The sequence below is a fragment of the Panthera uncia genome (genome assembly GCF_023721935.1).
Source record: "Panthera uncia isolate 11264 chromosome A1 unlocalized genomic scaffold, Puncia_PCG_1.0 HiC_scaffold_17, whole genome shotgun sequence".
Taxonomy (NCBI): domain Eukaryota; kingdom Metazoa; phylum Chordata; class Mammalia; order Carnivora; family Felidae; genus Panthera; species Panthera uncia.
The window spans coordinates 60282770-60310324 of NW_026057577.1; the positions used below are offsets into that span (position 1 = coordinate 60282770).

General features: G+C 37.0%; 1 protein-coding gene across 6 annotated transcripts in view; it reads right to left on the minus strand.

Moving 5' to 3' along the window:
• The window catches only part of SSBP2 (single stranded DNA binding protein 2), a 314003-nt gene that overhangs the window by 254767 nt on the left and 31681 nt on the right, over window positions 1-27555 (minus strand). For 3 of the 6 annotated variants that reach the window (XM_049649741.1, XM_049649744.1, XM_049649743.1), the window contains exon 1: window positions 26221-26939. The exons of the other annotated variants lie outside the window; for them this stretch is intronic. The gene's annotated coding sequence lies outside the window, so the exon portion shown is untranslated. Of the gene's footprint in view, window positions 1-26220; window positions 26940-27555 lie in introns of those variants that run through there. 6 annotated transcript variants of the gene reach the window in all.

The following is a 27555-nucleotide window of genomic DNA, read 5'->3' on the forward strand; positions in this document are numbered from 1 at the left end:
GTCATAGTTCTTTTACTAAAAGGTAAATGTTTGGGTTAAATAGTACCCCCCCCCAATAAAGATATGTTGAAATCCTAGCCCCAGTATCTCAGAATGTGACTTTATTTGAAAACAAGTTTGTTGCAGATATAATTTGTTACAATGAGGGCCCCCAATCCAATATGACTGGTGTCCTTACAAAAAGAGGAAATCTAGACAGGCACATGTAGAAGGAAGATGATGTGAAGAAATACAGGTAGAAGTCGAAAAGAGAGGCCTGAACAGATCCTTCCCTCACAGCCCTCAGAAGGAACCTACCCTACCAACACTACGGGTTCAAACTCTAGCCTCCAGAATTATGAAAACAAAAAGTTTCTTATAGCCACCCACTTTGTGGTACTTTGTTACAGCAGCCCAAGCAAACTAATACAATAAGCAACAAGAAATAATTTTAGGGGTGCCTGGGTGGCTCATTCAGTTAAGCCTCTGACTTCAACTCAGGTCATGATCTCATGGTTCGTGACTTCAAGCCTCACATTGGGCTCTGTGCTGTCAGGGCAGAGCCCCCTTCAGATCCTCCGTCCCCCTCTCTCCCTGGCCCTCTCCTGCTCATGCACGCAAGAACTCTCTCTCAAAAATAAATAAACTTTTTTTTATTTAAAAAAAAATAAATAATTTTAAAAGTGTCTATAAAGTGGGGCGCCTGGGTGGCTCAGTTGGTTAAGCGTCCGACTCTTGATTTCGGCTCAGGTCATGATCTCATGGTTTGTGACTCTGGGCCCCGCGTCGGGTTCTGCACTGACATCAAGGCGCCCGCTTGGGATTCTCTCTCTCCCCCTCTCTTTCTGCCCTTCCCCCACTTGTGCTCTCTCTCTCTCTCTCTCTCTCTCAAAATAAATAAACTTTAAAAAAAGCATCTATAGTGTAATTGCAAAATAACACTGAACTAGAAATCCAAAAGTCTCAGATCCTAGGTTTTAAATTTGTAAAATTTGGCATAAATCTCTGCCTCTATTTTCTCATCTCTACCTCTTTCAGGTTGCTGCGAGGATAAGACTTAATAATGTGTGTGAATGTCCTTGGAAAAGTACAAAGTATTAAACAAATAGAGGATGTTATCATCCAACATTTAAAATTTACTTAACACACTAAGCTTTTAGGTGAGAAAAGCAGCAAAATTACAAACAAAGTATGTATGTGATCCCCACATTTTTTTCCTCAGAAATGAGAAAATAATGACTTCAGATGTTTAATCAAAAACTATGTCAAATGCACAGTACAAGTTAAAGCGCATCCTGGTCAACATTTCTTTATTTGTTAATTTTCAAACCTGCAACCCCCCCCCCCAAAAAAAACCAGAAACAAACAACACCCAGAAACATTCGCAACTCACAAAACGATTCGTTCATCTAACACTTGTTTAGTATCTACTATATTCCTGAAACTGGATTAAATCTTCAAGATACAGAACTCAAAGAAACGGGTTCTAATTTCAAGGAGTTCCCTCTATAACAAAGGAAATAGGAAGTGATTACATAAAGATCCATATGAGCTATGACAGGTACATAGTACAACAGAACAGAAACATATTTTAGTGCCTACATTTGAATAGGATGTTTAATTTTCTGAATTTGACAATGCTTTAGACAACATATATAACAACTCCTTAATGAATTGAAGTTGTTCAATTTTCTTCCTTAGCTCTTTGCTGATTGTTGCTTCCTGTTAGAGACAGAGAACATCATCTCTCAGATTTTTTTAAAGCAGCCTTATAGGCACCTGGGTGGCTCAGTTGATTAAGCTCGGACTCTTGATATCAGCTCAGGTCATGATCACACACTGAGCATGGAGCCTGCCTGGGATTCTCTTTCTCCCTCTGCCCCTCCCTCACTCACTGGCTCTCACAGTCTCTCTCTCAAAATAAATAAACTTAAAAAATAAATAAATAAAGCAGGCTTAAACAAAAACTGTTTTTCTTTAAATGTGCCTCATTTGTGTTATTATTCTCTTGTGTTGAGGAAGACAATTATAGTTAGACCTCACTAACCGGATATTTATTTTCTTAAGAGAAAACCAAAAAATTAATGTTTCAACTCTTACTGAAAATCCTTCTAAAATCCTTCTCTAGTTTGCATATATGGATAGTGTATCCCAATTAAAGCTGTCTTAGATGGCAAAAGATTTTTCAAGTCTATAGGAGTCAACTGAATATCAGTGATCTGGGCATGGTTCTGCAACACTAAATACGAAAGACCAGTATATTGGGCTGATCTTTAGCCCCAGGTGAAGGATAGCTAGGAAAGGTTAGGGCTAAAAGTCAACTTAAAGTCAATTAAATCTACTAAGAAAAAAAAAAAAAAACTTTTCTTGTAAATAGTTTTTTTTTTTTTTTTAAGGAAAAATATGTGAGATAACTGATCCATTGTGAATCTCAGTTAAAGAATGACAATGAATAGTTTGGTCTAAGAGCCAAGCTATACCAGAGTGTAAACAAGCCCAAGCATGAAATAGTGAAAGGACTCAAAAAGTCTTTATCACCCTCTTTGTTTACTTATGTCAGTAAGAACTTCAAAGTTATATTTGCAAAGGCTAAAATACAAAGCAGATAATCTCTCCATGGATAATTGAGTTGACACTATTAGGATCTAGAAGTTGCAAAGGAAACAGAAGTAATGGCCCCTATTTTCTATTTTCTGGAAGTTTAAAATTCAATGAGAAAAGAACAAGTAAAATACGTAAATTGAAACAGAAGCAATTACATAATCAACTATTGCTATGTGGGTAATTCTCTTCCCATTTTTTCTCTTGATCTCTTTACCTTTCTTTTCCATACACCCCGTTCCCCTTTCCTGCTTTCTCTTTTATAGTGTAGTTAAGGAAATACCTTTTAAACACATAGTCTCCATTTTCTTCACCACTGCATGCAGTTACTATCAATTCTTTAATAATATCTTAATCAGAACTCATATCAAATTTTAATCTAGCTCATATGTCATACAAAATACAGACATATGAAAATGTAATAAAGAAGGAAAAGAGAAACCCTAGAAATCTGCCATATTATGCCTAATTTGATCTCCAAAAAATTAAGCAATTCAATGATAAATGTAGAAAGGAAAAAATACATATATACAAAATCACCTGTGATCTCCACGAATTTAACGTAGGTATTTTTTCCTGAAAATTTAAAACCATGGCCATTTTCTCATATTAAACAGTTTCTTTATAAACCTTTCTTTCCAAAAGTAAAAAAAAAAAAAAAAAAATGCAAAAAATAATCAAATGAAAAGAAATATATGAAAGCCATCATAACCAGATGTAAAACACTTAGAGACTTATTCTTTTGTATATGTTAGGAGTCAGTTTGGGTAGTTTTCACTCAATTCAGAATTTTAATTTAAAAAATTAAAAATTCATCAAGACAGGAAAATATGCAGACATAAATTCTTACCAAGACTTTTTGGTTATGCCTTTAATTTTACACTATTAATTCAAATATTCAACTAAGAGCTGGTTCTTGCAGTATCCTCAAATTCAGCAAACCTACTCTATTAAATTAGAAGGAGAAAAAATTCAAGAGAATTTAAAAAATCTATTAAAAGAATTCCAACTGAGAATACCCTGTTGATTTAAAAACAATACAAAACAAAACAGGCACCCCAGCTGGCTCAGTCAGAAGAATGGAAGAGCGAAGATCATGCATCTCTTGATCTGTGAGGGAGGGTAGTGAGTTTGAGCCCCACTGAGTTCGAGCCCCACATTACGTGTAGAGATTACTTGAATAAATAAAACTTTAAAAAACAAGACAGACAAAACCCCCTTGATCCTACCTGCCATGAATTGGTAAGATTATAAGATACAAAGGTAATTATGGCCCAACTATAATGGAATGTAAAAGGTAAATTAAGTAATGGAGGTGGGTAAATGAGGATTGTCTACTAGATAACCTGAGGGGAAAATGTGGCTTTCTCACAAAGGGAGTGCTTTTATTTTGTTTTTTGTTTTTGTTTTTGTTTTTGTTTTGTGGTTATTTATTTTTGAGAGAGATAGAGAGACAGAGCGTGAGTAGGGAAGGACAGAGAAAGAGACAGTGACATAGAATCCGAAGCAGGCTCCAGACTCTGAGCTGTGAGCACATAGCCCACTAGGGGGCTCAAACCCACAAACTGTGAAAAGGAAGATCAGGACCTGAGCAGAAGTTGGAGCTTAACCTATTGGGCCACTCAGGTGCCCCAAGGCAGTGCTTTTTTATTTGATATGCCTTTACTACCGTATTCTACTCTAATTTGATATGACTTTTGATCTTTCATCAGTTTTGTCCTAAGTCAATCTCAAACAAGGACCTGTGTAATCAAGACTAGCATTGGCTAGTGTTGCTCTTGGTTAGAACCAGACAATGGTGATGACACATGATAAAGACCTGTACAATTATGAGATTTAGTCAAATTTTTCCAAAATTTCTACATCAACATTTATTGATCATCTTCTAGAAGCCAAACTATGAGGGACTAATGAATGGAAAAAAGAACTGAAAGACCTCAATTAGAAAACAGCCTCTCATTCTTAATTAAAGAATACAAACCTATCAACAGGAAACTAAAAAGCACACTTCCATAAAAACAAAACACTGCCTCAAATATAGTATGAATACATAAACAATGAGGGGATCCCAAGCATCACTCTTACAAGAGGGAATAGGAATGAGTAAAAATTTCTAAGAAGAAATGAGACAGGTATATTTTAATATAGGAAACACGCAAAAATGGGCAAGGAGGAGAGACCATTATAGTCATGAGAACAAGAATAAAAATCTGTAAATCAAGTAAAAAAATTAAATTTGATTCTAGCATTTGTTTTATGTAAATAAATAATTAATTTTAATGTCTTTAACACACCCCAATAAATAAATCCTAAAGAAGGCAAAAGAATATATATTTTTATACATACATTTGAATATGACTACATCTAATGCTGTCAAAATTCACTGATGTCAAAATTCATTGAATAACAATAAAAATTAATTAACTTGATTCTTCTTTCTTTCAGGCATAAATCAAAATAGTTAAGAGGGTGTGAAAACCTAAACTAGAGCAAGTTTAACTCTATAAAGTGTTCACATCTTGATACAGGAAAAGAATTAAATAATTAGGTGCTTGTCTTTAAGAGCACCTTTCTTATATCTCCTACTAAAACAAAGGAAACAAACAGCCTGATTATGTTTTTAAAGGACTAAACTCAGCTAAATAATTGATTCTGCTCTGTAAGTTCTCAAGAAAATATCTGTTCTAAATACACCAAAATATGAATAATTCCTTCAAGATAATTAATATTTATAATTTAAAAAGGAAACATTTTTCTATAGCTTATCACTTTGCCAGAAATTTACCATATGCTTGGATAACAGTATAATGAAGCAGAAGGTAGTCTTGGAAAAGTTATTATCAATGAAAGTTCAATAAAAAGGATTATCAAAAATATATCCATTGCATAAGGGAGAAAAAGTCAAGCCTTTTAAGACATGCCAGAAAAATCCAAGGTAACAAGTAATTTATCTTCAGATAAATCACCAAAAGGAAAATAGTTTTACGTCTGTAGACTATTTGTGATATATAAAGAAATATATGAACTGTAGGAGACAAATAAACTTGATCATTCTGCCTGATAGGAGAAAATTGAAATCTTATTCTCAAACAAAAGAGATAACTCCAGCAGCATAAAGAAGTAGTACAGCACACTGGTTAAGAGTGTGGGTTCTGGAGCACGACACTACCTAGATTCATATTCTTACTCCTCCGCTTCTTAGTTTAGCTGTGTTGTCTATATAAAAGTTCTATAATCTTTCTATACCTTAATTACCTCATCTATACAAGGGGTGGTAATAATAGGACCAACTGCTAAGTTGGCATGAGGCTTAAATGTGTTAATACATAAATGGAGAACTTAGTGCCCGGCATTTGGAATGCAACTGTAAGCTATTTAAACTATTTTTATTATCACTGTTGTTATTATTATAGACTAAATAGCTATCCTGAAGCTTCAGACGTTTCTTTGGAGATTGCCTACCGTAGCTATTATTAACCACTAGCTCCTCATGCAAAATACCAAAAGTTATGATCTGATCTTATATTTATAGGTACATTCTCCCACCGTATGACAGTAAAAGGATATTTAAGGTGTAAATCCACAAGGACAAAGATGAGACAACACTAACAAAATCATGGTAAATGACTTCTCAGATCCCAGAAATCTGAATACTAGCCAGGCAAAGATTAAGTAAAAGCAACTCAATTTATATGATGGAATCTCCGAAAGACTAAACTGGTAGTACCACGTACTTCCAGAAGTGAGAAAGATGAACAGAAGGACCGATTAAAAATCTGTTTGAAAAGCTGTTAGATTCCCAACTCTACCTCTCTCTCCCTCACTCAAGACGAACGCCCCTCCTCACCCCTGCAGAACACCAGGGGTTTATTCTCATTTTTAAATTTTTTTTAATGTTTATTTTTGAGGGAGAGAGAGAGAGAGAGCGAGGAGGGGAGGGGCAGAGAGAGTCAGAGAGAGAGAGAGACAGAGACAGAGACAGAGACAGAGACAGAATCCAAAGCAGGCTCCAGGCTGTGAGCAAAGAGCCCAACATGGGACCTAAACTCACCAACCAAGAGATCATAACCTGAGCTGAGGTCAGACGCTTAACCACTGAGCCCCCCAGGTGCCCCTATTCTCATTTTTCAAATAGTCTTACTATTACTGGATGACATAAGGCAAGTTTAGAGCAGACAACGCACACTAAAAAAAGAGAGGGATAAAAAGAAAGTCTATGTGCTTCTTCCCATATTTGGTTTGCAAAACACTGAAGACAGGCTTACACTCTCCAGGCAGGTAACAAAGATTCTTCTCAGGGGAATCTAAGCACTAAAATAAAACACCTAAAAATATGGATATCAGAAAGTCTTCATTCGGACAGTCCAGTCAGATTATTCAGAAAGTTAGATTAATGAGACTGAAATTTACTTCATAAATCTACAAGCCTCATCCACAAAGAACTAATTTGCAGCTTTGTAACTCTTTTTAGAATGCTTAAGTGAACAGATTAGCCAGAAACCGTCACACATTTAAAGAGAACCTGAAATAGGAAAGATAAAGACCAAATCAAGCAAACAAAAAGAGTAACTTAGAAGAAAGAGACACGTAAAGAGAAGAAAATGTTCCAAAACTATCATTAATAACCTTCACAGCGATAAAAGAATATAAGAATGCATGAAACAAAAACAGAATGTCATTAAATCAAAGTAGAAGTCTATTAACAGGAGAATTATTTTGAATCTACAGAAGATTGAAAAATAAAACAGAAAAAAATCTTCCAATAAAGTAAAACAAAACAAAATGTGGAAAATAATGGAAGAAAAAAGATAAGATAATTAGAGGACCAGCCCACAAAGTTCCTACAACATCCAAAGAAAATAGGAATTCTAAAAACAGTGAGTGAGTGAGTGAATGAGTGAGTGGAGACAGAGAATTAAAGGAAAGAAATAAAAGAACTAACTCAAAAAAATGCCCAGAACTGCACATGATTTCCTATGTCAGAAGAAGCTACTTGAGAACGTGCTTCACTGAAATGAGGGCCCAACAAAGAGGAAATCAGGTAATAGGGCATCCAACACAAAAAAAGAAGCAAAATGAATCCCTAGGATGACAGGGATGGTGGCAAAATTAGTCTAAAATACCTATGCCAAAGACCACAAGAATATCCAGTGTAGATTAGAACAGGTCAGAAGAGTCTGAGAGCTAGATCTTTAAAAAAAATGAGATTAATAAAATAATTAAGAAGATATTTAGACAACCAGAGAGAGTTTGGGGGTAAATTCATGACAAGTACATAGAAAATTAAGCTGCCTTTTAACAAATAAATGTATTCGGGGGAAAATAAAACCACACAAGAAAGAAAAAGCAGTCACAGAATACCACTACAGGCAGAGCTATGAAGAGCATTTACAGAGTTATAATAATGTAAACATTAAGTAAATACTACTGTAACCAAAATTAGAATAACAAAATTTTTATCTTCCACTGTGGGAAGTCAATAGACAGTATCTAAAAAAATCAAGTAGCAGCAATATAAGTTTGTTATTTGCAGATATGAAAATAAATAGCAAAAGAATCAACTAAAAGAGTTAACCATAGTTGATCCTAAGAAACAGGAAATGGGGTAAGGGTGAGAGCAGACAATGTAGTTTCTCATTACAAGCCTCACAGAACTATTTGGCACTCTTTCAACAATATATTTGTACACTCTAAGATATTAATAGAATACATATGATGATAAAGTTAATCACGATAAAATATAATTTCCTAATTACAATATTAATAGATGTTCATATAATTTGAAAACTGCACAGGAATTAATAACAAAAGAATTCTGCCATCCAGATAAAACTATTAATATATTGCTGTATTGCCTTTGAATATTTTTACTGCATAAACACACACTCATGTAATTTTTTTAAAAAACAAAGCTTCAGATTCTTGCTGAATATGCAAATTTACATGCTCCTTTTTTAATTAACATTATATCATTAACATTTCTGATGTCCTTAAATATTTTCTAAAAACACATTCCTCCTCATCTTCAGGCATCACGTATTTAACCATTTTCCTACTAACTCCTTAGCATATAGTTAATAAGGTTTTCCTTTCTCAAACTCCCATCCCTTGACTTGTGGTGTCTTCCCAGATTCTCTTTAGCCACTTCTGTTTCTCCTTTGTGGAATCCTTCTCCTCGGCCTACCCCTTAAATGTTGGTGTCCCACACAATTTCATCCTCCATTTTCTCTCTTCACCCTGGATGACTCCAATAACAACACTATATCCTGATAAATGATAATCACCAAGTTTTGTTAATTCTCCCTTTTAAATAACTTGAACCTACCAGCTTCTATCAGTCATTTCCATCTAGTTCAAACCGTCATTATCACCAACCTACATTCCTAACTCATCTCTGGACTCCACTTCTGCCCCCTTCCAAAGCAGTCTCCACATCAGCAATCAGAATGATCTTTTAAAAACAGAAACCTAATCTCATAGCACCCTGCTTAAAACCCTTCAGTAGCTTACTGTTGTTTTAGAACAAATTCCAAAATGTTTTCCTACCTATAAGGTCCTATATAATCTGGCCTGTGCTAACTTCTCCAGCTTTATTCCACACCACTCTCCCTCTGGTTCTCCATGCTCCAGCCACACTAGTCTTTTTGTTCTTCAAACATCTCAAGATTTCTCTTGCCTGGAGGCCTTGGCACATACTGCTCACTTCGCCTGAAACAATTCCCTCTCCACCTCTTGGCAAACTCCTATTCACCCTGAACAAGACCCTCAAGTTGCTCGTTTTATACTATGGAAACACTGCCTCTGGAGCCGGGCAACATTGAAATCTAAGATAGGGAGTACATTAATAAAAGAATTTGCAATATTTCTGTTTAATGTCTGCATCCCATGAGAATATAAACTGGACAAGAACAAGTCTTGTTCAGTGTTGGCCCCCCTGCACCAAGCAAAGTACCTTTTGGGCAGTAGATTCATTTGTTGAATGGTTCAATGACTCCCAAACCTCTATCTTGGTGTTCAAAACTCTTCTAAATTCTAAATCCATATAATCAACTACCATCTCCACCTGTATCTCCTAGTTTTCTCAGACTCAACATATCCAGGCCTTAACTAGTTTGTCAAATATTACCTCCTCTATATCTAGTTCCCCTGCTGTCTTCTCATTAGTGGCACCCTGTCAATTCTGTTCCTCAAATCTGCTTAGATTAGTCCCCTCTTTTCCACCTATTTTGTCACAGCTGTAAGTTCAGTCCCTTACCAATTCTTATCTGAATTATTACATAGCTTAATACGGAGTCTCCACACATCCAGCATCAAACTCATCTGTCTTCTAACCTTAGGACCAACATAATGATTTTTTTTTTTTTTTTAATTTATTTTTGGGACAGAGAGAGACAGAGCATGAACGGGGGAGGGGCAGAGAGAGAGGGAGACACAGAATCGGAAACAGGCTCCAGGCTCCGAGCCATCAGCCCAGAGCCTGATGCGGGCTCGAACTCACGGACCGCGAGATCATGACCTGGCTGAAGTCGGACGCTTAACCGACTGCGCCATCCAGGCGCCCCATTGATTTTTTTTTTTTTTAACTAAAACAAATTTGGTCCTATCATTCCCACACTTAGAATTCTTCAATGATCTCTTCCCTACATGTGAACTACTGCTGCTGCAATACTACTATACTATGGGCAGGTTGCTGAATACGGTAAACTCCATTATGGCTTGTGCATTTGTCTTTTCTAGTGCCTCTGTCAATATGCCCATCCTCTCTTACTCATTTTGCTAACTTTTTAAGACTCAACTTAAAGGTATGTTGACCTTTTTCCTGACCACATCACCCCAGGCTGACTTGGGTGCCCTTCCTCTGTGTTTCCACAGTATCCTGGGTATCACAGCATTTATTACACAATGACATAACTTACCTGCCTCTCCATTTGATCCTAATTACACAGAAGTGCTACATGTTGTTTTATCTTTGTATTGCCAAAATCTATTAAATAGTAAGCCCCCAAAATAATTTGCAGCATGACTGTCAATGTAATGACATCATTGGTGACATGTTTGGTATAAATTTTGTAATTTTTATACAATTAAGGCAATATATACCTTGAACCTCACTAGAAGACTTTTCCATTTTAAGATCTCCTTTAATTGTTCTTTAAATACTATATTCAAAGTTCCAAAATTGAAGAAAAACAGAAGAATATTTTCTGACTCTTCATAGCACCAGTAGGTAGACCATCTGCTATGGGTCTTTCACACTCCTCTCCATCTTCCTGGGTATGCGACAAATTCAAGATCTTGAGCATGCTCTAGCAGGGCCACTTCTCTGGGTTGTGTGTGCAGTAAGCAACCTTGAGGGATGAAGTAAAGAAAAGTCTTGCTCCTCCGCTGCAATCCACTATATGTACATTTATCTGACCATATTGTATCACTCCCATGGGACATGGAAGCAAGGAGAACTAAAACAAATATGCTAATGCTTATGCTGCTTGCTGTGCCAGGAGTAAATAGAGTCCTTTGTCTCTGACCTAGGAGTCTCATGTCTTCTACCAGCACCTATGAAACATTAATAGGCTACTAATAAGTAGAGTGAAAACAAATCCAAAACGTACCAATTTGCCTCTTGGCAATTTACAGACCCCTACAATCAAATATACATTTAAACCTGAATGATACTACCATTTCTTCTTCATGTTACACAAAATAATATATGAAAATCCAGGTTCCCCACAAAATTCAACTTACTGTACATTGCAAGATTTTCTACCAGCTTATTTTTACTGTTTCAATTATTTTTCCCCAAATAAACTTCATAATTCTACTTGTGTTTTCATTTTCCTCTTTTATTCTATATGTTCCCTAAAGCAGAAGAGTTTTCCAGTCTATTGTCTCTCTAAACATAAGTTATAAAACCCACAACCAAACAATTCACAAAGCCTGCTGAAAAGTTACCAGAACCAATTAATGGAACATACATGGTTGTCATCTTTCCACATAAAAGGTTGTCAGTAGATAGCTGAAGCATGTTGGTATCTCTTCTAATTTGAGTTCTAATCTTATAAGCCCCTGAGAATTCTTTGCATCACCCTCCGGATGGAAAGAGGCTTTTTTTCATCATTTATTTATAAGTATTATAAATTTAATACTTAGATTTAATACTAATATCAAAAAGTAACCTTTTTGATAATAGACCTTCCCACCTTCCCAGACATTAAGCAATTAACTATGAAATTATATTTCTGAAAAAGACAAGGAAAGGCAACAAGGGAAACTCATAGTGACATATTATCAACAAGGAAATTTTTTTTTAGGAATTTACATAAGAAAGGTTGGATGGAGGAAGTAACTATCAAGGCTTTTCATTGTGGCTATAATATAAATTATGTCCCACACACAGAGATAGAATTCAGAGGACTAACTGGAATGAGTAGGTTCAAAGTGGCTGACTAGCAGAGAAAAACCCATACAAAGCTGAGAAATATAAAAGGTAACAGTGATAAGGAAAAAACAACAAACCCAGAGACATTAATTAGCTTTGAAAACAGGCAAAGTAGGCTAGCTAGCTCACAACAGAGGTCATCCAGCAACTACCAATAAGCCTTCTACTGGAAGCAGAGCTCATACTGGTGGCAAACTTAAGTGAAAAAATTCCCCACATGCAAAGGAAGCAACTGAGACTTGAGATCAGGAAATTGGTGGAGGCTGAGGGTTTCACCAGCTTCACCCAGCAAGCTCTCACTGACGTTCACAGTAGTTTTATATGTTAACACAACTATCTCAAGAATATAAATTTTACATTTCAGATATTCCCAGGAGTGCCACACATGAAAAAAGAATATGTCAACTTGTCAATATTCAATCTTCCCTAAATCCTTAGGGGAATCTCTATAGAAGACCTTCACAAGGGTCTTCCTTAATAGGCAGCTACAAGTAATGCCATAGCAAATAGGACTGTAGCTTCCTTAACACATAAAAGCACTTGAGGCCACAGAAACTCTCATGTAAACTTCTAAGGCCATTTCTAATCTAGACATTGCTATAAACCCCTTACTTAAATCTTTCACTTAAAATACAATTGATATATAAAGAACACTAGATCTATGATTTTTCTCCGTTTTCCCTCAACTTTTTAAAAAACATGAATATATCTTTGACTCAATTATATAATATCATCCTTTATTGAGTAAATGTTTTTCTACTGAAGCATCCTTGTTTATACATTAGGATCCAAATGAGGTCACCACAGGTTTCAAAACAAAGTATGAAAGTAACCTCCTGCCACAGAAATCCATAGGCTGTTTCCAGGTCATAAGCAGCAGCAATATGGGAAGTCTGCTCTGTGTCATCTTTAGCAGTAAGCAGTTGCAGGTCACTCAGCATCCTTTCTCCAGGACTACAGCCACCACTGCTCCTCCTTGCCCCCACAGTAACTCCCTACCTCATCCTCCAAGAGTTAAAACCAATCCCAAGAGAGAAGGGGGCAGATTACTATCTTCATCCAACAAACTCTGTTACTTTTTCTCAAAAGAAATGCCTTTCATAGACTCCTCAGTATCCACAAGGAGGGGAGGTGAAGGAAAAAGGTGTAGAACATGGCTTACCACAAAAACAATGGAACCACCATAGGAGCCCAACTTATTTCTACCCATCTTGATTAGAAGCTAGAATTGAGAGACAGTTAAGGAGACTCCAGAAGAGAGCTGGGCCCATGTTTTAAAACGTACCCAGGATTTGTTTTCATTAGGTATAGTGAGAGAGACTTGGAAAGAAGAGTTTATTATTATTATTATTATTATTATTCATAATTGATAATTCCCAGGAGGAGAGGACAAGCCACTTCATACAAGGCCACATGGGAAAGCACCAGTTTGGTCTGCACACAAGGAATGAGGGGGAAACATGGGCACAGCCTTTAATGTCATTTTCTCAGGAAAGGCAAGGAAGGATAGGGTAACTAGTTCTGGATTGGCTAGTTTGAATAATCTCAGCAGGCTCTGGGGTGTAGGGACTGCCCCTTAGTTGACTGCTAGTTGCCCTGAGGTGTTGCTAGGGCAGGTGGCTCAGCCTGGGAGAAAGCAACAAAGCTGGCGTGTAGTGGCCCAGGACTCCTCGGTTTGCATATGAAAGGCACACACCCAGGGGAGTGCTATCTATAGGAATCCCAACTACCTTTAGCAGTTAGCAAGCCCTGGGAGGGGCAACCCATCGCCAGCCTGCAAGATCCCAAGTTGCTAAAGCATCATAAAATACAGAAAATAAAATATCTATAGATATACATATAGATATGGTTAACAGCCCAGAATGTACTTCTGAGGTCAGAGTTCATCTAGATTGCATTTTTTAAATAAATGCCTGTTCTAAGCTCCAGAATTTCCTTGAACTAATGCACTTCTTCCTCGAAGCACCCCCAACCCATCTCTCCCTTATGTCACCACTAGCATGCACTAATGGAAAATATATCAAAGTAGTTACTCCAAATAGTCTTCCCTTGGTTTCAAACTGATTGTTTACATCACAATCTGAAATGTGTATTACAGTCCATCAAAATGATGGCATGGTCTTTGCTACAACTTGTGAAGAAGTCCTACTATTGCCGTTAGAATCATTCAGAACACTAAAGTTTCATGTACTAAAAAAGCATACATACTAAGCTTTTTGATCTAGACCTTTAGCTACTGTTGAGATGTTTGCATAAAATTTCAACAAAAGGAACACAAAAATAATACCTCAGGATTTCAAAGACACCACTAATGTTTATCATCTTCTAGAAAAAAAGGCAAGAAAGTTGACTAGATAAATATCAAGACATCTCCCTCTCTCCTCTGCTGCTAAGCTTCTGAACAAGATTTTTGTCTTACTTTAAAAAGCCATCAGTCATGCACTGTAAGAATTCATAATTTGGCTTTAACCATTGTTCAGTACAGATGTTTAACCATAGGAAAACTTCAATCTTTATACTGATTTAACTGGTTAGATGCATTTTGCTATTGAACTGTGATTTCACTGTTGAACACACTGCCTGATTATTCAACATAAAAGTAAAACTAGATCTGCTTACAACACATACACAAGTAACATTAATTACCAGGGATTTGCTTTTTGCTATGTTTTTTTTCACAATCACAGACATGCTTGCTAGGTAATATAATCGTCATGAAAAAAAAATATTAGGTAGAATACTAGTTTAGAAATAAAAGTAAGTGGGGAAAAAAAGCAACTAATCCAGTTTGGATGGGTACCATAAGAAAATAATGTGACTCCTACTTGATGGGATGGTTAGTCACAGCAACCAGCAACAGAACACGACAATCCAATCCCTACACTTCATCATAAGTCAGCTATTTAATCCTTCTAACGGCCTTGAGAGTCACAGTATCTAAAAAACATTTCCAAATATCTTTCTTAAGTTCTGGAGAACTCAGACAACTCAGACAAGCAAACAATGGAACTCTCTAATAGAGTGCAAGATCACAAATACGACATTTTGGTTTCCTAAACCAGTTCATCAATATCATCATAAGGAATCAAATACCTTAGTAAAACTTAAAATGAAAAATTGCCAAGATTCACTGATGAAAACTGGACAGTTGTTCCAACAAAATTGGACTCTATGCCCACAGATATCACTTCCTTTTTTAGGGTTTTTATATATTCCCTGCTGCTCTACCCCTACATTGATCCATCAGGGCATACTGATCCTTATTTACATTTATGGTCTGGGGCACCTGGGTAGGCCAATCGATTAAGCCTCTGACTCTTGATTTCAGCTTAGGTCATGATCTCACAGTTTGTGAGATCAAGCCCTGCTTTGGATTCTCTCTCCCTCTCTGCTCCTCCCCGCTCCTTCTCTCTTGCTCTCTCAAAATGAATAAATAAACTTTTAATTAATTAATTAACTATGGTCTCAACACACTCACATACACACACACAAATACCTCCCTTTCTTCAGTTATCAGCATAGCTGACACATTCAAGTATTCATCCAACAAATATTTACTGCACAAATACTAAATGCCAAGTACTATATTATTCATTGGAATTTTCAAAAAGACTTTACCAGGTATCAATAGAAAATAAAAGGGAAATAAACAACAAAAAATATATAAAATATCCTTGCTTACATTCTAATTAAGCATTAGGATCTTACTAGAGCTAGCAAATATCCATGACATGAAGGTCTTGTCAGAAATATTGCTAAGATAAATATATTACAGCACACCAAATCTGTAATTTAACTATACAGGTATATTGTGAGAGTTCCATGCTTTCCAGCTGAAGGTCATTTTCTTCCTCTTCTCTGTACGGTTTCATTCTCTTCACATCAAAGCCAAGAGCATAATTCTAATCCTTCCACTTAATTCTCATTTCCAAACTAGAAGACCTACCTTTCTCCTATTTAGTAACTATAACACTCTTTCACAAGAATGCAACACACTGCTGAAGAGAGGCAGTGGAGAAATGAGGAAAAGGGAGGCTGGAGGGTGGAAACAATGGGCTTTTATCAGCCAGTGGTAAACCTTTTAAAACACTAAAACTTGGAACAGCCTTAACAATAACTGCAGTAATGAGGCAGAGTCTGTGTATTATTCTTCAAGTAGTAATCATTTTAACTATACCAGAAACACAGAGATAATAGCTAGCAAATGATATCCTAAGATTTCTGTAACATAGAAACGACTCTAGGCACTAGTTACATGACCTTGAGCAGGTATTTTATTTCTTTAAACCTTTGTTTACTTACCATATGTTACTAAGATGTACCTCACATGGCTGTTCTAAGTGTAAAGTATACCAGTGTAAGTGAAGGACCTGGTATGATGTGTGCTATGTGGTAGAAATACACAGTAGGTCTCTTCCCTTTAAGAAAGCATAAAAGTGCCAAATGGAAGAATGGACAAAAACTGTCACTCACCTACCTTCTCAAGTGCATATACAATTACAGTATCAAAAGTTTATTTACTTTTAAATGTTCAGCTCAAATGAATCCTTCCCCAGCATATCCAGCAAGTGTCTTCTTCCACCTTTGAAATCTCGTAACGCTTTGCTAGTCCCTCTCTAATAGCATTGTGATTATATGGTTTTTTTAATCAAAAATTTTTTTTACTGTTCACTTGTTTCTGAGAGACAGACAGAGACAGAACACAAGTGGAGGAGGGACAGAGAGAGAGGGAGACAGAATTTGAAGCAGGCTTCAAGCTCTGAGCTGTGAGCACACAGCCGGACACAGGGCTTGAACTCATGAACCATGAGATCATAACCTGAGCTGAAGTCAGTGCTTAATCGACTGAGCCAACCAGGCACCCCTACATTGTGATTATTTGTACACAAATTTTATGTCCTCTATGTGAAAAATCAACTTAAAAATCAGAAACCCTTTATTACTTTTGCTAAATGAGGAAGTTTTTTAAAAATAAACTAAAACAAATCTCTTTTAACACTCACTCATTTAGAAAAAAAAGAACTATCCTGAATAACGGAAAGAAGGTTCATATGAGTTACAAATGAATAGTTAGCACCTTGTCTGAGATTACATTACTCCTACCCAAACTGTTACACACTGTTAGTAAGAGTTATATGTAACTCTGTGTGTGTGTGTGTGTGTGTGTGTGTGTGTGTACATAAATTTGTCCTTTAAGAAGGTTCTCAGTTTCCTGGAAGAGGAAAGATTCATAATGACCAGTTAATAGAAGGCTATCAATATGGTTGATTATTGTTGGTAATAGAATATAAAGGTTCATTTCCTTCAACCCCATTCTTCTTCAACTTATCGTCTCCATAAAAATATAGAGTGCTTTTATTCTATGTTCAGGCTGTGAGTATATCCAATTGTATGTATACAAAACACAGGTAAGTCAAAGTAAAAGTCTGACTCTGAAAACTGAAGGAATGAATAGCTTTAGATGCCCTTGTTTTCCAAATGGAAACCTGTACCCAAGTACAGGTATTATTTTTACTTTAACTAGTTTTTATTGAAACTAACATCTATTTCCCTGACATGCTAAATACAACATCAAGAGGGGCGCCTGGATGGCTCACTCAGTATAGCATGTGACTCTTGATCTCGGGGTTGTAAGTTTAGGCCTCACGTTGGCTGTAGATATTACTTAAAAAGAAAATAAAATATTAAAAAAATTATATATATGTGTGTGTGTATGTATATTTATATATATATATGTGTATACATATAAATACACTCCCCCCCCACACACACACACACGATCACCATGATTTATGAGCATCTATTATAAAGCTACATCTCACAGAAACCTGCTACAGACGCTATACCCCAGAGAGTTAAGTATTCCATACAGACTGTTGAACTGGATGCGGTATATGAGTCATTAGCATGGCATAGATAAGGCACAATATTGAGGAGCATTACAGGCGGCTGTTTGTCCTCTGGTCTTACCACATTCATTTTCCCAGAGCCAAGGAAGGGTTATGTATTTCTCCAACTCACTTTTCTTTCTCTATCTTTTCTGTTTCTCTGCTAACAGTGCTACTTGCTGCCACTACCACAATTTCTATCACTGCTAATCCAAACACTTATCTCTGCTGCTTTCTTCCCTCCTATGCTGTCTACAATCAACTGCCCATCTGTAAGAATGCAAAAACTAGTCACTAAAAAACATAGTATACAAAGTACTATGAAAGTATACATTTATCTCAAAGAGCAACACTTACTTATAAAACATTCCAAGTAAATTTTAGAATAAATATGCTGAGGTCTTCAAATATATTACTGAAACTTTTATTACAGTTACATTTGAGTTTATAGATTAATCTGGGGGAAATGACATCTTTGTTACATTAAGTCATCCCATGGTATTTCTCTCCTACTAGTTATGTCTTCTTTTACATCCTTTAATAGAGCTTTAAAATTCGTCTATAATAGTCTCATGCAATTTTTTTCAGTTTAGTTATTTGATTGTATTGGTTGCTATTGTTGTATACATTGCTAGGTCAATTGCTCCACTAGACTTTAGGACATAGTGCAAAGAGCCACTGTCATAAAAACATTGTGATACTAGACAGAAACGGACAAATGATCAATGAAATGTGAGAAACAACTCATATATGGTAAGGGTGTACTACAAGTAAATAGGAAAAGTACAAAGTGCTTGTATTCTACAGGAAGAAAAATAAAATCAAACACGACACTTTACATGTTTACTTTTACACAAAAGTAAACTCCTTAGGGATTAGAGACTCAAATGTAAAATACAACAAATATAAAATACAAATAATATAAAATATAACTGTAAAGCAAATAGAAGAAAACATAGGGGAATGTGTGATATCAGGATAGAAAAGGATTTCTTCAGACCACAACAACACGAATCACAATGTATTGATTTTCGTGTTGTGAAAAGACAATTTAACCACTTGAAAGTTAAGGATTCCTGGGGTGCCTGGGTAGCTCAGTCAGTTAAGTGTCCAACTTTGGCTCAGGTCACGATCTCACACTTCATGGGTTTGAGCCCTGCATTGGGTTCAGCCCTGATAGAATGGACCCTGCTTGGGATTCTCTCTCTGCCCTTCCCCCACTTGCATTTTCTCTCTCTCAAAAATAAATAAATAAACTTCAAAAAAAAAAAAAAAAAAAAAGAGAAAATTAAGGATTCCTTACCAAAGGAGGACACCACAAACAAAATTAACAGACTATATTACAGTGTCTAAAATCAACAAGATTAGTGTCTAGAATATTCAAGGAAATCCTGCTGAGTAGGGAAAATGGTAAAGGATATGAACAGTGAATTCACATTTATTCACCCAGCAAATATTTATTGAGCATCTACATTTTAAGGGCAAGAGTTACAGGTATATAAAACATAGATAAGATCCCATCCTTCAAAGGAAGGCACTTGAGCACTGGAAATACCTATAGAAATATACATAATAAGATTAATATATGATGTTTCTTATGATAAACAGTATAAAGAAAGATAAAGCAAAACAAAGATAGATGATGAAGAGTACTCCTTTAAATAAGATTGTCAAGGATATAGTATTTAAGCAGAAATCCAAATAAAGTAGGTGAACAAAGTGAATAAGAAAAAAGAGTTTGGGGGTACCTGGGTGGCTCAGTCTTATTATGGGTCCGACTCTTGATTTTGGCTCAAATCATGATCTCAGAGTCGTGAGATTGAGCCCCACATCAGCACAACTCGGCTCCTGCTGAGCATGGGGCCTTCTTAAGATTCTCTCTCTCACTTTCCCTCTATCCTTGCCCCGCCTCTTGCTCGCTCTTTCTCTCAAAAAAACAAAAACAAAACAAAAAACAAAAAAAAAACAAAAAACAAAAAACCAAAACCCCAAAGAAATGAAAAAGTAAGTAATGACATACCACTTTATAAATATCAGACCAGCAAAAATACAATGTGAGATAATATCAAGTATCAGTGGAAGTAGAGGGAAAGGGGAACTCTCATGAATTGTTAGTGAAAGTGTAAAGTGCTACAGCCATTCTGGAAAGCAAGCTGACAGCACTTAGTGAAATGAAGTATGTTCTACCCTGTGATCCAGAGATCTTTCTCTAGAAAATCAGAGTTCTCCCAGAAGTTCTTGTATGAAAGAAGACTTGCATGAAAATGGAAATCATAGAGTTGTTTGTGGTATCAGGAAATTAAAGGCAATCTAGGTTATCATCACCAGAGGAAGATATATATGGTAGATATATACTCTGAAATAGCTACAGCAGGCACAAGTTATGAAATACATACGGACTTAAACAGATTTTTCTAAAGTATTGAACACTGAAATATGGGGAAAAAAATCTCTGATTTTCTTTGAAATAATATAGTATGTAGAGGTGAAGTTGTGGGGGTTGGGGAGGCAAAGGGAGGAGTAATTTGAAATATTTATTAAGTCAGATTAGCTATGAATTGCTAATTGCTAATGATGGATGATGGATCATGGGAGTTATAGTACTTTCTGCACACTTGTATGAAGTTTTCCATCAAAAAGGCATTTTTAGAGGATTAAGTGAAAATTGAAACAGATCTATACCAGAATATCACTAATATAAATTAAAAACACTTATGTGCACAAAACACCACATTTTTTTTAAAGACACAGACATACCCAAAAACATTAGTATGGATGTCTACGGAGACAAAGAATGAGAATAGAAATTGTGGATATATGAGAATTTTTTTTTCCTAAGGGGAGTGGGGGTAGGGGTATTACATTTTTTAATTTATTTTTTATTTTTTAGATGTTTTATTTTCAAGTAATCTCTGTACCCAACACGGGGCTCGAACTCACAACCCTGAGATCAAGAGTTGCACACTCCACCAATCAAGCCAGCCAGGCAACCCAAAAGCAAACTACTTTAAATAAAATAAAACAAAAGAAAGCCCTGTACTTGCCAAAGCTAATACTGTGCCATTATCTGAGAAATCTGATGAACTGAATTTGTTTCACCTGAGGTTTAAAAAGAAAACACCAGGGGCGCCTCAGTGGGTTGGACAACCAACTTTGGCTCTGGTCAGGATCTCATGGTTTGTGAGTTTGAGCTCCTCGATGGGTTCTATGCTGACAGCTCAGAGCCTGGAGCCTGCTTTAATTCTGTCTCAGGCCCTCTTCTGCCCCTCCCCCCTTGGTGCTAGCGCATGTGCCCAATCTCGCTCTCTCTCTCTCTCTCTCAAAAATAAACACTGAAAAAAAAAAAAAAAAAAAAAAAAAAAAAAAAAGAAAACACTAAACAAATACAAATCTGAACTGAGAGAAGGGAGTAATTCTTCCCCATACCTAGGACCCAAAAGGCAAAAGCAAAAGGCAAAAGGTTCAATTCCCATTTCACAGAGGACAAACGGAAGGACAGTGAGTGAAATAACATTGTAAGCTCATAAAATAGCAAGTAGGAAAGGTGCAATTCAAGCCCAGGACCAGAAGTGCCACACTTCAGTCACTGTGCATCCAATGCTGCACTATTCTAATTTAAAACCTGCACACTACTAACAGATTGACCCTCCTAAAATATAACTTTATGCCACAACGCCACTGTTACTGGCATCTCCCCCCAAGTTAAATTCTGTATAGATTATACACTATCCCCAATGATCCTCACCCACTTTTTCAATATCCTACTTTTCTCCAATATAAGTCCTCTCTTCTAGCCACACTAGTCCTCCTTACTTCTTTCAAAATACCCACAACACCTCCAAGCCCCTAAGAACTTTCTCCAAACTGAATACCTCTACTCTCCTCTATACGTATTTATATCCCATATATCCTAAAAGCTCTGGCACTGAGAACACTTTCACAACACTAATTGAGTGACTAAAGTCCCACAATTACTCCAAGAAGCTTCCCTGATGACTTCGGCAAACACCTTTCCCTTCTTTAATATCTTTTGCACTTACTCTCTGCGCCATTCAATTAACACCTATTACAGTAACACCTCATTTATCCAGCATCATTGGGAAAAGAAAGTGTTCATCAGAAGCAAATTTTCCAGACAACTTAATCATTAATTTAGGAAGAAGCAAAGTTGAGTAGTGTTGACTTTAGTTATAGACAGATGTAGGTTCAAATCTCAGTTCTGCCACTTACTAGCTAAGTGGCTTTGGGTAAGTGTCAACACTGTTTCATCACCTGTAAACAGGGGATATACTAACTTCACAAAATTGTTGTGGATTATTAAAGGAATCACATGAAAAAATCTGGTACAACCTTCTTTAAATAATGGCTACAAATTAACCCCAACTGCTATTGTGCACTAAAACAAAATAAATTCATCAAATATGTATACTTTGAGATTTTTATTAGAGGACAGTGAATGTAAATAAACCACCACTTAGAAACTCATTCATTTAACATTCATTCATCCAATATTTATCAATTCAGTAGAGGTACAGGATACAAAATCAATGTATAAAAATAATTTCTATACACTAACGATGAACTGTTAGAGAAACTTTTTTTTTTTAATTTTTTTTTTTCAACATTTTTTATTTATTTTTGGGACAGAGAGAGACAGAGCATGAACGGGGGAGGGGCAGAGAGAGAGGGAGACACAGAATCGGAAACAGGCTCCAGGCTCCGAGCCATCAGCCCAGAGCCTGACGCGGGGCTCGAACTCACGGACCGCGAGATCGTGACCTGGCTGAAGTGGACGCTTAACCGACTGCGCCACCCAGGCGCCCCGTGAAACTTTTAAAAGTAATCCCACTTAGGGGTGACTGGCTGGCTCAGGTAGCAGAGAGTGTGACTTTTGATATCAGGGCTGTAAGTTCCAGCCCCACACTGGGTGTAGAAATTACTTAAAATCTTAAAAATAAATAAAAGTAATAATAATAGAATACCATCAAAAAGAATAAAATACATATGACTAAATTTAACCAAGAAAGTGAAAGATCTCTACAATGAAAACTATCACACATCACTCAAAAAACTGGTCACAAATAAATGCAAAGATATTCCATGTCCATGGATTGGATGAATCAATATTGCTAAACTGTACAAACCACCCAAAGTGATCTAAGATTTTATGCAATCCAGGGGTGCCTGGGTGGCTCAGTCGGTTAAGCACCCAACTTCAGCTGAGGTCATGATCTCACAGTTTGTGAGTTCTAGCCCCAAGTTGGGCTCTGTGCTGACAGCTCAGAGCCTGGAGCCTGCTTCGGATTCTGTGTCTCCCTTTCTCTCTGCCCCTACCCTGCTCATGCTCTGTCTCTCTCTATCAAAAATGAATCAATGTTAAAAAAATTTAAGATTTTATGCAATCCCTATCAAAATTCAAATGATATTTTTCACAGAAATAGAAAAAAGTAATCCTAAAATTTGTATGGAACCACAAAAGACCCTGAATAACCAAGGAATCCTAGGAGAGGAAGCATCATGCTTGCTGATTTCAAATTATATTATAAAACTATAGTAATCAAAACAGTATGGTATGGGAATAAAAACATATATATCAATGGAAGAGACTAGAGACACCAGAAATAAAGTCATGTACATATGGTCAATTAATTTACAACCAAGAAACCAAGATATAGAAGGGAAAAGGATAGTCTCTTCAATAAATGTTGCTGGGAAATCTAGATAGCCACATGTAAAGGAATGAAACTGGACCCTTATCTTACACCATACACAAAAAAATCAACTCAAAATGCATTAAAGACTTGAATTTAAGACCTGAAATCATAAAACTCCTAAAAGAAAACACAGTGGGTAAGCTCCTTGACAGCGATCTTGGAAGTAACTTTTTTGGATATGACACTAAAAGCAAAGGCAACAAAAGCAAAAACAAGCAAGTGGGACTACATCAAGCTAAAAAAAACTTCTGCAGAGTAAAGGAAACAATCAACAGAGTGAAAAGGCAACCTACAAAATGGTAGAAAATATTTGCAAGTCATATCCCTGATAAGGGATTAACTACTAAAATATGTAAGAAAATCCTAAAATTCAATAGCAAAAAAAAAAAAAAAAACCCCAAGTAAACCAATTTAAAAATGGGGAAAGGACTGAAACAGACATTTCTCCCAAGAAGATATACAAATGATCAAGGGATATATGAAAAGGAATCCTAATCCTCAAAGAAATACAAATCAAAACTACAACGAGATATCACCACACACCTGTTAAAATAGTTATCAAAAAGACAAGAGATAAAATGTGTTGGTGAGGATGTACTATTGGTGGAAATATAAATTCACACAGCTACTAAAAAAAAAAACAAAAAACAAAAAACAAAAAACCCAAAAAAAACAGAATGGAGGTTTTCAAAAAAATTTAAAAACAGATTGAATTTTGACCCTTTTAATAAATGTATACCCTAAAAAAATTAAAAATAGAACTATCATATGATCCAGCAATCCCACTTCTGAACATATACCCAAAGAAAATAAAAAGAGGATCTTTATTTTTTATTTTTTTAAATCTTTTTAAAAATGTGTGTTTATTTTTGAGAGAGGGAGAAAGCACACATTAGCACGGGAGGGGGGGTGCAGAGATTGAGGGAGACAGAGGATCCTCAGCGGGCTCTGCACTGACTGACAGCAGTGAGCCTGATGCAGGCTCAAATTCATGAATGGCAAGATCTTGACCTGAGCCAAAGTCAGACGCTTAATTGACAGAACCACCCAGGCACCCCCCCCTTTTTTAAGATTTTACTGTTAAATATTCTCTACACCCAACATGGAGCTCAAATTTATAATCCCAAAATCAAGAATCACATGCTCTATCAACTGAGCCAGTGAGGTGCCCCCAAAAGGATCTTTAAGAGATCACCTGCACTCCCATATTCATGCAGCACTAACCACAATCGCCAAGATACTGAAACAACATAAGTGTCTGTCAATAGATAAATGGATAAAGATCTATATACAATGGAATATTATACAGCCATGAGAAAGGACATTCCACAGTTTACAACAACATGAACAGACACTGTAGACAGCATGCTAAGTGAAGGAGGACAGAGAAAAACAAATGTTGTGTGATCTCACATGTAGAATCAAAACAAAAATAAAAACAAAAACAAACTCATAGGCACAGATAACAGATTGGCAGTTGCCAAAGGTGGAGGTTGGACTAAATGGGTGAAGGTGCTCAAAAGTTACAAATTTCCAATTATAAGATGAAAATGTTAGGAGGGGTTAAAATGGCAGAGAAGTGGGGGACGTGGGGGACTGGGCTTTCCTCATCCCTCAAACACAGCTATATTGAGGTCAGATCACTTGGAATACCCAGGAAATCGATCTGTGGAATGGAGAAAGGATCTCCACTGTTGGAGGGAGACAGCATGGCAGGTGTACAGTGTGTGGATGTGAGTTGGGGGAAAGGAAAACGGTGGTGCCACAGACAGGAGGGAACTCTTTTCATGGAGAAAAAAAAGGGAGAGAAAGACAGAGGTTGAGAAAGTGTGGCATCCAGTTCACACAAGAGGAAATCTCTAGTGACCATGGAATTGGGAACAGGAGGTACTGAGTGCCACAGGGGTCTTTGTGTTGCAAAGAGCATTTGGAGCACAAACTCTGAGGTTTTAGAAGTGAGCAACTTTCTCAGGAAGGGAGCTGTGGTGCCTGGTCCCTGGGGTACAATCAGAGAGAGGCTTCCCCTTCCTGGAGTACTTTTAGAAAAGGGTATATTGCCTCCCTAATAAAAGACCCTGCAGGCACCAAAGGCCTTTCATCAATAGGGGACAGAGGCACACCCAGAAGGAATTTAACTTTGCTGCCTTTGGCGGTGCTACACTATTGATTCTGCAAACTATACAGGCATGGGACTGTTTTTCAGGTTCAGGGAGCTTCAGACAGCGTGGAGAGATTCTACTACAGTGGAGGGGGGCAGATCTATGCAGGGGCAGGTCCTTTAAGACATCAGGTTTTGAATCCCAGCCGCGTGCCAAAGAAAAAAGCAGGAGAGTTGTGGCACTGGGCAAGCTGACTGTCTTTGCCATTCTGTGATGGCTGCTAGAACAGTGAGAGCTGCGAGATCACGTGTCCAGGGATGAGAGATTGGGGTGGCACCATTTTCCCCCAAGACAAATACAGTATAACTTCAGAGAGCAACACAATGGCCCCCAATGGAGGTGGGACCTGCATACACCAAACCACACACCCCCCACCTCCCCCATCACCCCACCCTCCCCCACCATGTGCCTGGCAACTGCTTATTTACTGGGACAAGACTTACTCTGAGCCAACACAGCAGATGTCTCCTCTAGAGGACTAGCACAGCCAGCACCCCCCATGCACCAAGTGTACTGAAAATCGAGTGCTTCAAAATGATACCTGTAGTTCTGGTGAAAATAGGACAAGGGTTAATTCTTTTTTTTTTTTTTCCTATTTTTTCTTTCTTCTTACTTTTTTCTTTTGGAATCAGGCTCATAGTTTCTTATTTGTTTTTTTCATTTCCTTTTCTCTCTCTCTCTCTCTCTCTCTCTCTCTCTCTCTTTGGACCAGGCCTTTTTATTCTTTTCTTTCTCTTTCTTTTTTCCCCTTTTCTTTGGAAAAACCATAAGTTCTTGATTCTCTGTTTGGTTTTTCTTATTGTTGTTCCCTTTCCTGTTCTCTTTTTTTGGGTTCTTTCCCCCCTTTTTCCAGGCTTACTTCAAAAAAACGAATCAAAGCACACCTAGTTAAAGGTCCAAACAGTCCCCCCTGCAATCAAGGATGAGCTCTGCAGTAGACTGACTGGTGGGAAAGAGCAGTGAAAACACAACAGCAGAGTGCACACAGCATATACCAGAAACACTTCCTGAAGGGCCAGGCCCCGGACAGTGTATGACTCTCAGAAGTACACTCAGGTGCAGGGAACATAACGAGCTTTTAAAACATGTAAAAGACAGAAACTTAACCAAAAGGACCAGACAGAGGAATTCAATCCAAAAGAAAGGTCAAGAAGAAATCACAGCCAGATATAAGCAAAGTATTTGAACAAGAATTTAGAACAACAGTAATATGACTAATAGCTGGGCTTGAAAAAAGCACAGAAGACATCAAACAACCCTTGCTACAGAGATCAAAGACCTAAAAACTAGTCAGGCTGAAATAAAAAAATGCTACAACTGAGAGGCAATACTGACTGGATATAGTCACAACAAGGGTTGAAGAAGCAGAGGAAAGAAAAGTGATACAGAAGATAACATTATGGAAAATAATGAAGCTGAAAAGAAGAGGGGGACGAAATTATTAGATCACAAGGGGGAGACTTAGAGAACTTAGTGATTCCATAAACAAAACAATATCCATATCATAGAAGTCCCAGAAGAGTGGGAAAAAGGGACAGAAAGTTTATTTGAACAAATTATAGCTGACAACTTCCCTAATCTGGGGAAGGAAACAGACATCCAAGTCCCAGGGGCACAGAGAACTCCCCTCAAAATCAACAAAAACAAGTCAGCACCATGACATATCATAACGAAACCTGCAAAATACAAAGAAAGAATTCAGAAAACAGCCAGGGACAAAAGGCCCTTAACCTACAAGAATAGACACATAAGGTTAGCAGTAGACCCATCCACTGAAA